This window comes from Rhipicephalus sanguineus, unplaced genomic scaffold (assembly GCF_013339695.2).
Source record: "Rhipicephalus sanguineus isolate Rsan-2018 unplaced genomic scaffold, BIME_Rsan_1.4 Seq3105, whole genome shotgun sequence".
In the NCBI taxonomy this organism is placed as follows: Eukaryota; Metazoa; Arthropoda; class Arachnida; order Ixodida; family Ixodidae; genus Rhipicephalus; species Rhipicephalus sanguineus.
The window spans coordinates 8,761-19,699 of record NW_023614991.1 but is presented as its reverse complement, the minus strand read 5'-3'; the positions used below and the strand labels follow the sequence as shown (position 1 = coordinate 19,699).

Genomic DNA, 10,939 nt, shown 5'->3' with positions numbered 1-10,939 from the left:
GTGCAAATATTGTGACAGCATTACAGTAGCAGTGCTCTTCCACTCTAGTGTCGCACATAATCTGCACCTCCTTCTAAACTGTCGTGGAACTGAAGGTAGGTACTCGCCTACTATGCTGCTGGCCCAAGTTCACAGGGGTTCATAGGGGCTAGAATTTCTTATTTTGCGGTCATAGTCCTGAAGCCTCTGCTTCCATAGTTGCTGTGAGGAACTAGTGAAAAAGGGTGTCAATAATTTTATCCATCACCTCATCTGTACTTGCCAGTCTTCGGATAACTTCCATGACACAAGGGATTAGTACTTGGAAACAATTCTGTTTGATGAATGAAAAAGCATAACTTAAATGCAATAAGTAAATGCTACCTTAATCTTCTGGGGATCACGGATTTGTTTTATTTAGTGAAGTTCAATAAAATATGTTTATAAAATATGATAATGTTATGTACTATAACTATATAAATATAGAACACACGTTATCATGTTCAGGGCCTCTATTTTGCAGTAATGCCTTTTCCAATACTAATGCGTTTTCGCATTCCATCAGTGGTCACAGCAAAAGTTTTCCCAAGTTACCAACGAGATCAGCGGGCATTGAGCCGTAGTTGATATGTACAAATAATATAGAATTAAAGTAAAAGGCACAGCCGCAAAACAGCCTAGCTAAGTATGTGATCAGAATGGCTTCAATGATATACCTATGATCTGTTAGTATACATATATGTTAATGTACGCCCATTTGAGGGCACCATCTTGCAGTGGCACTTATCAAAATACAAAGTGTTAATATAACCTATGTAGGCAACTTTGACTATATAAAGCTAATACTAAATGTTTTCTCATCCTCTACTGTCTACCCTTTTGACAGCAGTTGCCTGCTGCATGTTTTACCTGAAGCCAAAAAGTTTGAATTGCTGAAAATTTTGTACATACCACATTTTCAAAGAATGTAGCATAAAAAATTACTTGATCGAGTTCTAGCCCCAAAATTCTCAGATTTATTTCATCAACCAATTTGACTGCCATCAGGAGCTAAATGAGCGCCATTTCCCTGTATTTGAATTTTCTTAACAGCCATTTGAACACACTCTAGAGGTAGTAATCTGAAAGAACGCTTTCCATGTTGCACTTGAGATGTGCAGGTGTATAAAACCAACAGCATTCCAGGCCATGTGTAAAGTCCGCAAGTATCTTCGCACATTGCCAGAAATGACAGGTGCTACAGTACATATCGATGCATCCAACACTGAGTCACGCAAGATCTCGCAATCATATCCTAAAGGCGACTGCTCAAGTCTACTGCCTTTGGGCACAAGTTCTGAGGACTACGAAAGTGGAAAATGAATAACCATGCAGTATGACAATGACAGAAGTCTAGAGAAGTAAAGGCTTGCTATGCATGAAACACCTATGAGCAATTGCGACCAGGCTACAGAGGAAACGTCCACCTGCTCATAAAAATGCAACCCTTGGCAATCGTCGTCCAACGACAAAAAGTGAGGCGACAAAAGGCTTTTTTTTTTTTTTCGAGAGGAGAGCGCTGTAATTATGAGGACTGTTCTATTTTTTGTTGCAGAAATCCATATGCAATTATCATGCTGGTCAGAGATGAACAAGCAAATGGAAGTACTACCAGTCTTACAAAATAGGTTAGGGAAGAGGGGAAGAAATTATTCGGTTTACCCTGCACAATACATCATACCAGCTAACTGCCTTTTATTTCAAAAGAGAAGTGCTCCAGGTCATGACAATGTAAAACTTCAAACGAAACAATGATCCCAATTTGAATAATTGAAATTCCATTTAAACAACAGACTAAAGAAGTAAAGCACCAAGTTAAACAAAATAGTGATACTCACAGCATCATCTGTGCCAATGAAGCTTACTAGTGCTGTCATAGACCTAACAAAAGAGAAATGGACAAATACGTAAAATTAAGCTGGTGGAACAAAGCTAACTTACTTGAGTGTGAACTTACTTGATCACGTAGAAGCAGATCTGGTCATCACCACAGCTTTGCAAGCATTCGCCAAAGAACTTGAAAAGTGCTTAAAGTGACTTGAGAACACCTCCGGTGCGACAGAAGAAATTATACTTGCCAACTGGAAGCCCAGCTGTGGTAAAAAGAAAATAAATTGCGACAATGTACATAATCGATTACGAACGCAGTAATGTAGTGAAGGATTAATGACAGAAGGGGGGATGGATCAAGGGCTCGTTCTTTGTTAGACACAACCTAATGAAACCAAGACAATAAACCCATGGAAGGTATATGCGACATTATTGTGTCTTTAACTGTAGGCAAGTAATTATGACATAAATCAAAAGGAATTAAAGGGACGAAAAAAACAACTTTGCCACAAGTACAGACCAAATCTACAACCTTCGGATAACACGTCTGATGCTCTACCAATAGACCTTTTTCAAGCAATCCCAGAACCCTCGCGGGGTGCGCGAAGCACTATGGGAAAAGTGTGTACGGCGAGCCCGCCGGCTGTTCCGTCGCTCGCTGCTCGTTGGCGCCGTGGGAGCACCAAACGAAAAAAAATGCGCCGCCGCTGGTTGACTATAATTAAACCTTAATACTACATATGTCTGAACGCACCTGCATGTATCTCCACGCATGAAATGTGAAAGGAATGATGCGGTCAGTGTAGGTATTACCGAGCGGATGTATACCGGATGTAGCATTTAAGCGACATGCGAGTTATCACGTGCCGATATATGCAGTCAAAACGTGCTATCATGAGCAATGTGAGCTGGAACACCGAATTCGTATTTATTCAATGATTACTTGTTCACAAGCCACTATGGCATTTAATGCCATAGCAGCTCGTGATCAGGTTAACCAAACTGTAGAGAGGGTTACAGTGTTCAGGTATACAGCTGATTATTGCTTTTAATTGACAAGTCACGCGCTGTACAAAGAAGTGTGAGTGCATTCTAAACGTGCCTAAGAAAAAAGGGATGGGACTAGAATTCACTTGCGAGATGCCTTGCTCTGATAATTTGCAGTTTCTTGATACATGCTTTAAGTTTCACTGCGGAACATGTTGCGGGCAGTATATATCCCGCGTTCAGCGAAATAGGTGTTTAATTTGCGTCGGCGCATTCGAATATTGTTAAACGAGGAATTGTAATGTCATGATTACGCGCGCGGCATTGGAAAAAAAAATTGCGCCCATAAGATGAGCAGTAGTTGCCAGCTGCAAAGAGGCTGGATATCCTGCGTATCGTTGTATTGGTTTGCGAAAATCTGTTCACATGGCAAAGAAAGATTAACACGGACGCCCTCCATCCGTAAATAATGAAGGAACTAGAAATATTGCAGTTATTCCACATATATATAAGAAGTCGCATGGGCTGAAGAAATAGGGAAGCGATGTTGGGGTGAAGGTTATGTTTGCCGCCCCAAATAAGCTTATAGTCGCATTAAGGTCGCAGGGGTCTGCGGTGGGCAAAGAAAAATGCGGTCATAGGCATGCCAATTGTTTTGTAAATTGTGTAGGAGTCAACCGCAAATTTCTCTTTCATGTGTCCACATGTACATCGGCCAGACTGGTCGATGTATTAATACGCGCCTCAGCGAGCATCGAAGTTCATTGAATGGAGCCGTCTCATCTCGCATCGCTATGTCAGTCATGAAAATGTAATCCTATCTTCGAAAGCACAGTAATTTTGTACCATCAACTAATCAGACAACGGTGAGAAATTTCGGGGGCATGTCATGTCACAAATAACGCCACACTTTGTGTCAGTCAACCTTCTCAGTCGTTACAAGACAAGGAATTCAACTTATTAATCAACTGTAAGCACGCGCCCGGTTGTTTGACTTTTATGTTGACTTTTATGCCTCTTTATGACACACGCGACGCACTCCTATTTTTGTATATATGCTTTTTTTCACGCGTGCTATAAACTTTCAGTTGTGTGTGAGCGCTGGTTTGTGCATTTCCTTCTTTGTACTGCTCCTTTCTTTTTTCGCTCTAAGTATTATTCCAACCTGTAGTTATAGCACCAACTAAGGTTAGTAGGCACTTATCGTTCGTTACATATATGGTGCGAGCGACGCAATGAATGTATCTCATTTCCCAAATGCCGACTACACTTTCTAGTGTACTGTTTAAATATCAGAACCTCACACTGTACTCGTCGACAGTGTCGATGGACGTTGATTCCAAATGCATCCGCCGATCATAGACCGCTCCTGCACTTCATAGGCAACCGAGTTGCATTTTTTTTTTCATTTATGCCGTAAGGCGCATTGGCGCCAAAATAAATAAATAAAAGGTGACGCTTCTGAGCCGCTCAACTGGTCCAACAGTGGGACAGATGGAAATCGTCGAGAGGCCGTAGCAGCTAAACACTGAAGTTTGTGACTGAATTGTGCCGTAACATGTTGCACCTTGCCAAATTCACTGTGTCGAAGAAGTCCTGGCACGGGGCAAGCGGACAGCTACAGCGCGAGGCCCGCGCGCTCGTCGCGGCGGCTGCTGCGGCGTACACACATTCCCATGAGCGCTTGCGCGCCCGTTGGTGGCACTCGTGTCCTTGAAAAAGGTCTATTGAGCTACGGAGGCGGTCGTTTTCCTGTGCACTATTGTGTATTCCTGTGCATGTAATCCTGGAAGTGTTAGCCAGTGCTGCTTATAGCCATGACGGTGGGTGTGGAACACTTTTTTTTGCCAGCTGGTGTCACGTAGCATGTTATCTTATTACGAGCTGGCAGCTGACCAATAAACCCTCACATGCTACCTAAGGCATCGAGCCTGCCTGAACGAGACCCTTGCTATGGCTAACTGACTAACATTCCCAGGATTATATGCACAGAAATATACACAATAAAGTGATCAGGAAAACGACTGCTGCCGTAGCTCAATTGGTAGGTAGAGCATCAGATGCATTATCTGAAGGTTGTAGGTTTGGTACCTACCAGCAACAAAGTTGTTTTTCCATCCACTTTAATTCCTTCCATTTATGTCATAGTTACTTCACTACAGTTAAAGGTTACGAATAATGTCCCCTACACCTTTCTTGGATTCATTGTCTGTTGGTTTCATTAGGTAGTGTAGAATTAATGTATAATAGGCTAAATGGTGACAAATATTGCAAATACAGTTTTTCCCTTGGTTATGAACTATTATTGTGTGTCTAAATAAATATACAGGGTTAGTGTGGTACATGTGCATGTGGCAGCCACACTTCCAAATTCTTACATCCCCACAGTGACTGACCCTACCCTAAATGTCACAAGTATTTGACTAAATTAGAACTTCAAAATAAACACACTCAAACCTTAATATTACTACAACAAAAGTAATGCAATGAAGATCTCCATAGGAACAAAGGCAAATGGCGATACAGAAGGCTAAACTATGTTTATACAGGCCCTATGTTGAAAACAGGCACTGAGGCACCACCACCAGGATTGGGCACTATAACAACAGTGCCAAACATCTCATTAAGACTTCATTCATGTGCATGTATAGAAAAGGCTTGATATTGAAGTAAGGAACAATATAGGCATTAGCGTAAAATTTGTTCTCTACCTATCTGATGCAGTGATGTGATTGACCAAAGCCATTTTGGTGCAGCTTCTGGTGCAGCTAAAACCTTACTTTGGAGCAGCATCAACCTTTTGGAGCAGTTATCATTCCTAAATTTTCGAGTGCAAATATTTAATCTCTAAGCTGGAGCGGTTGCACTATGTTTAGTAAAATCAACATATGCACACATGCGTGCATATTATTTACCATTATCCAAAATACAAAATTAAGTTATTGGTCTTTGTTTCCTGCAGACTTCCCTGATTTTGTTTAGTCCCATGACCTCAGGCGAACTAATATAAAAATTTCGTTGAATCTTAAAATTAACTTGGGCTTAACTTTAAATTTAGTTGAATCGGGGCTTTTTTTTTTTTGATGCTTTTGTTAGTTTTTGAAGTGCTAGCTGTGTAAATTCTACATGCATTCTTTCTACTAATAAGGAGAACTGTTTGGTGACATTTGTGCTTTCAGCACAACCTACACGTTCGTTGTGCAGTGAAGTGCTTGTTGTCGTACAATTGCGGTCAAATCATAAGCAATCTTGATTCTCGGGCATTTAGAAAAAAAAATACAACATTTTATAATTCATTAGACACATTTGCCTGAAATCTACATTGTGTCCCACAAAATTTACGGTAATAAAAGGCTTTGTGTTCAATTCTGACAAGTCCTTAACATGAACATTTGCCGCACTTGAGAAGCAGAACCTGAACGCTAGTATACTGTGAGGTCGTATTCTTTCAGCGAAATCCCCCAGGCTGCAGCAGCGGGAAGAATTGTTCACAAATCCTGACCGACCGCACGTTGTAAACTTATGTGCCCTGCGTGAACTCTTCTGGAAGTTTATTAGAATAAACAGCAGTATATGCATAGGCGGAGAGTTTTTCATTTTCATTTTACCGGAGGAGGGAGCGGGGGCCCGACTTGCTCTTCCACATTATATATATATATATATATATATATATATATATATATATATATATATCAGGCACGTAGCCAGATTTTTTTTTCGGGGGGGGGGGGGGCCCAAGGCCTAATTGTTTCGAAAGAAAGTATTTCCATGACAAAAATAAAACAAAAGTTGCCGGGAATATAGAAGGCCGGACGAATTTCGGGGGGGGGGGGGGGGGCCGGGCCCCCAGGCCCCCCCCTTGCCTACGTGCCTGATATATATATATATATATATATATATATATATATATAGAGAGAGAGAGAGAGAGAGAGAGGAGTCCAACTTTCAAATTAAGAATTTATTGTAACTTTAGTCTCTCAGATGCCCGCGATGTCATAATGAAGATCTGTATGTGGAAAACCCTAGATTTATTTTTCAATTTACACAAAGACATCGATCCACCTCGTAACTCTTGGCTCGAAGCGAAAAAGGTCGCGTAGGCCACCTTTTACGTTGACTTGTTGTTGACTGCGTCGAGAGTAAAATCGATTCACATGCGCCACACAGGAGACAGTAGGCTAACGCTATCACGGGAAGTTTTAATTATATGCCAGTGAGTTCAATTCAAGACGGCCTAAAGTAATTCTGAGATGGTAGCAAATACCATTTGCTACCACTACACCTTGTGCGAAGCTGCGGTTATGAATCTGGACGAGTAATGGAGTTGCTCATTGGTGGCCAAACTTTTAGTAAAACCCTTTACTGATAAATCAAAACTGCGTACAATCTTGGGTACCAATATGTAGCCAACCAAGAAATTACCCGTTTTTTTTTTTTTTTATTGGCGAGTAAGTTTGTGCGAAAGCGTTCACTGACTGACTGTGTCGGGATTGCTTTGTATTCTCAGTATCATTTTTGTGTTCGAACCGGCTTGGTGATGGCAATATCAGCGGGAGCTGATAAAGAATGCGGCTTGTTATGAGCGCATCGTTCAATTTAAGCATGGACATAGGGTTGTTGCCCCAACGTACCCCTGCCATGCGACAAAAAGCGTTGATACTTAGCACTGATGCAGTGACTATATACCATCAAGCGCACGTCGCCATAGTAGCTTGTTGTCGAGAGGCAGTGCACAGAAAGGGTCTCCGCTTGGCGATGGGAGTTCCTCAGGCGGCTTCAAACAAGAAGGTCACCAATGAAGCTGAGTCTCTTCCGCTCCGCCTTTTGGAGTCTCAGGCCTTATTGACACAGCTGTCAAGACTGGGAGAGTCCTACGCAGGCACGGCGCTTTCCCGGCGGAGGCCAAGAGCAGGAACTGGCTCACATTTCAACGCGGCGCTGAACAGGTTTCGATATTTAGGCTTCAAATTGCATAAACGGCGCCTTATGGACTCGCCATGGTCTTTTGTGGATGTTGCCTGTAACTTCAGTGTACCCAAGCTACCAGCGAAACGCACTATTCCAGCCGCGGAAGCAAAGTATCTTGTGCTGGACCACATGAGTACCATGTACCACGGCCACCTACAAGTGTACACCGACGGATCAGAGTGCACACAAACGGATAGCTGCGCAGCGGCTTTCTGCATACCCTGCCTTGGCGTGTCATGGTCGGGCCACCTGGATCGTGTGGTTTCGTCCACAACGGTAGAAAGCGCTGCAATCACCGCGGCTTTTCGAAAATTGCGATCCTTTTCTGCACGAGATGTTGTAGTGCTGACGGACTCCAAGTCGGCGCTACAAAGACTGCATCGTGGCCTACCTCAAAAAAAATTCACCAGGCAATCTCTGGCGCTCATTAAACACCTTATTGGCAAGAGCTTTAATATAAAGTTTCAGTGGATCCCATCCCACGTTGGCATTGAAGGCAATGAAAAGGCTGATGCCCTTGCATGTGAAGCGCGGACATCTGTTCCAAAAGTAAGAACTCCTAAAACTTACAGACCAGAACAAAGATGCGATACGCAATCATTTCAAGGCGATCTACAAGTTTCCACACCAAGCATGTGTAATCCACGGACTTTCTCGTGAACAAGCGAAGCTGTCGTACCGCATAAGAACCAGCTCCTCATACACCCCGGCTTGGTCATTCAAGACTGGGCGATACGCTTCCCCGTTTTGTGCCTTCTGTGGTGTTACATCGGGGGCATTGAACATTTTATTTGGCTTTGCCCACAGTTTGATGCGGAAAGAGCAGCGATGGTGCGCACCTTGCAGAAAGGTTGTCGTAGCCACCGGACATTTGAAGACGTCATTTTTCCTGAAGGGCCCGCGGCAACGAGGAGGAACGTGCAACGAATTTTGTTGGTTTTCCTGCGAGACACTGGGCTGTTCAACACTTGGTGACATACCCCTACAATTCAGGAGATGCCCAGGCGGAAGAACTGCCGGCCATGCAGGCGAGGCTAACCCCGCCTGCTGCAACATCACCACCACCACCACCACCTATCATTTTTGTGTTCTGAAAACCGTTCACTACGAGGTTCAAGACAATTAGAGCGCAGCTCTTAGGCGTCCGTTCCTGCGTTGAGCGGCATCGCCGTTGGCGTTGGCGGTGTAACCGATAGCGCGAACGAGGACGAAAGAGAGCGAACGCAGAGTCTGTCGATATCACGAGATACTGGCCTCTACCGTACCTCGCTTTCTTCCTCTGTCGCGCGCGCTGGCCCCTCGGCCGGAGCTCGTGCGCATGCAGGGCTGGGGCTGGCACGTGCACTGCGGCTGGCTTCGCTTGTCGTAACGGGGCTGTGGGCGTTTCACTTAATTGGTTCGCGACAGCTGCAATGCAAATGCACAGAGTACATAGTGTGTGTGTGCGTAGCACTCGAGCGCTGGCAGTCCAGTCTGTGGCAATATGTAACGAATGTTACATTGCTACAACTGCGGATAGTCAAAACTTCAAACGCAGCTGGCGTTGCCTGAACACGAGGCTGCGCTCAGCGAATTAGGTAGTATCGTAATCGTCGGTGAATTTTTTAATTTGTCATAGCTTAAGTCGTCGCTTCAGTTGTTCATCAGCACAACATATTCTACACGTAAAAATCCATCTGAGGGGCACTTTTCCATTGAATGCTTGACTTGTCACTGGCCTATGTGCCGAACTTTAAATGGCTGAAATGAAAAAGAAGCGGGCATAAACAGCCTCCTGTGAAATAGCTGCCAGACAGGACGACCCGGGGACCTAAGCCAAGCTCCTAAAAAATACCCTCGGCCAGCGCCAGGGGGGGGCTCTGCCCCCCCCATGAGGCAGTCCGGGGGGGGCCCAAGCCCCCCAGTACTCTCTGCCTATGAGTATATGTTTAGTAAAGCAAGAAAACTAATATAAGACAGTCTCTTCACGAACATGTTCGTGCTTAATGTAATTAATGCAACCACAATCAAGCAAGAAACTATCATCCTATAAAATCTTGTAATTCAACACAGATGACTGTTCTTTAACTACAGAACAGTTAAAAACTATTTCCTTTAATTTAATAATGTAATCTCGAAGTATGGGCGAGTAGCAGTAGGAAACATTATTTCAAGGGCTCCTCACCAGGCCTGAGCATTTTGACCTCAAGAAGCGTACGGTGGGGGGCATAGTTTTACGTTTTCCATTTTGACCTGACAAGTGTAATGCACACACTGGGTGCTCACGATCACATTTGACCTCTTTCAGAGGTCAAATTTCAAACTGAACTCTGCTTGCCCTTCGTCTCGCGGGCATACTACCCAATATGGAGGGGGTGATGTACAAGGAATGGCCCTACGTGGACATTGGTGCTCTGACACTGCTCAGAGTAGCATGTGACACCGGGAGAATTATTCGACGAGACACGTGTAGTTTGTGTCATTAGTTGCTTGAATAGATTAATGAAACTTGAGAAAAATAATAAAACGCATATGGAATGCGTGCGTGTTTTTTTTTTTTTTGCTTCAAATCGCAGCGAGATGCGAGACCTCCATTTCACATGCGTTTGTGTTCTCGCGGTTTCCGCGACGTGCAGATGCCAGTCCTGAAAACAAAACCGCGTTCCAGCGCTTATTAGGCTCATTTATGCTCCCGTGTCTACGTTCTACGGCAGTGGCTCGTGATACCGCTAGTTTCGTGCCCGTACAAACGTCACAGCTTTTATGCCCAATCATGCTCATGTGACCTTGCGTGTGCATGACGAGTTGATGCGTACGTGTCACATGATCCTCCGGCTCCAATGCCGAAGAGAGCAGGGAAGGGATTAGACTTGCAAAGGTTAACAGGGTGAGCGGCAAGGGTTTCAAGCTCACCTCCTCGCGTCATGGTTTCTGCCGCTTCAATGTACTGGTTTTCTCAACTAGTAATGAACCAATTTGAAAAATCTTGTGGCATAATGCTCTTCATTGGGCACGCAACAACTTCCAGTGTCTAACTAGAATTTGCTCTGTGGCCTGGTGAGCAGTATGGGCTAGTTGGAATTGTTCACACGTGTGCGCCCGGCCCCTGCCCCCTCGTCATACCACCCACCCCAAATCCTTAGGACACAAATATTAA

The 10,939-nt window shown here is 44.0% G+C and overlaps 1 long non-coding RNA gene across 1 annotated transcript; it reads right to left on the bottom strand.

The window, feature by feature from the left end:
- Positions 1–246: 246 nt before the first annotated feature.
- LOC119376995 (uncharacterized) lies at positions 247–2,045 on the bottom strand. Its single transcript, XR_005180719.2, has 3 exons — positions 1,976–2,045; positions 1,857–1,899; positions 247–313 (listed from the first exon to the last, which is right to left on the bottom strand). It is a non-coding gene; the product is annotated as an uncharacterized LOC119376995 (long non-coding RNA).
- Between the last annotated feature and the right edge of the window lie 8,894 nt (positions 2,046–10,939).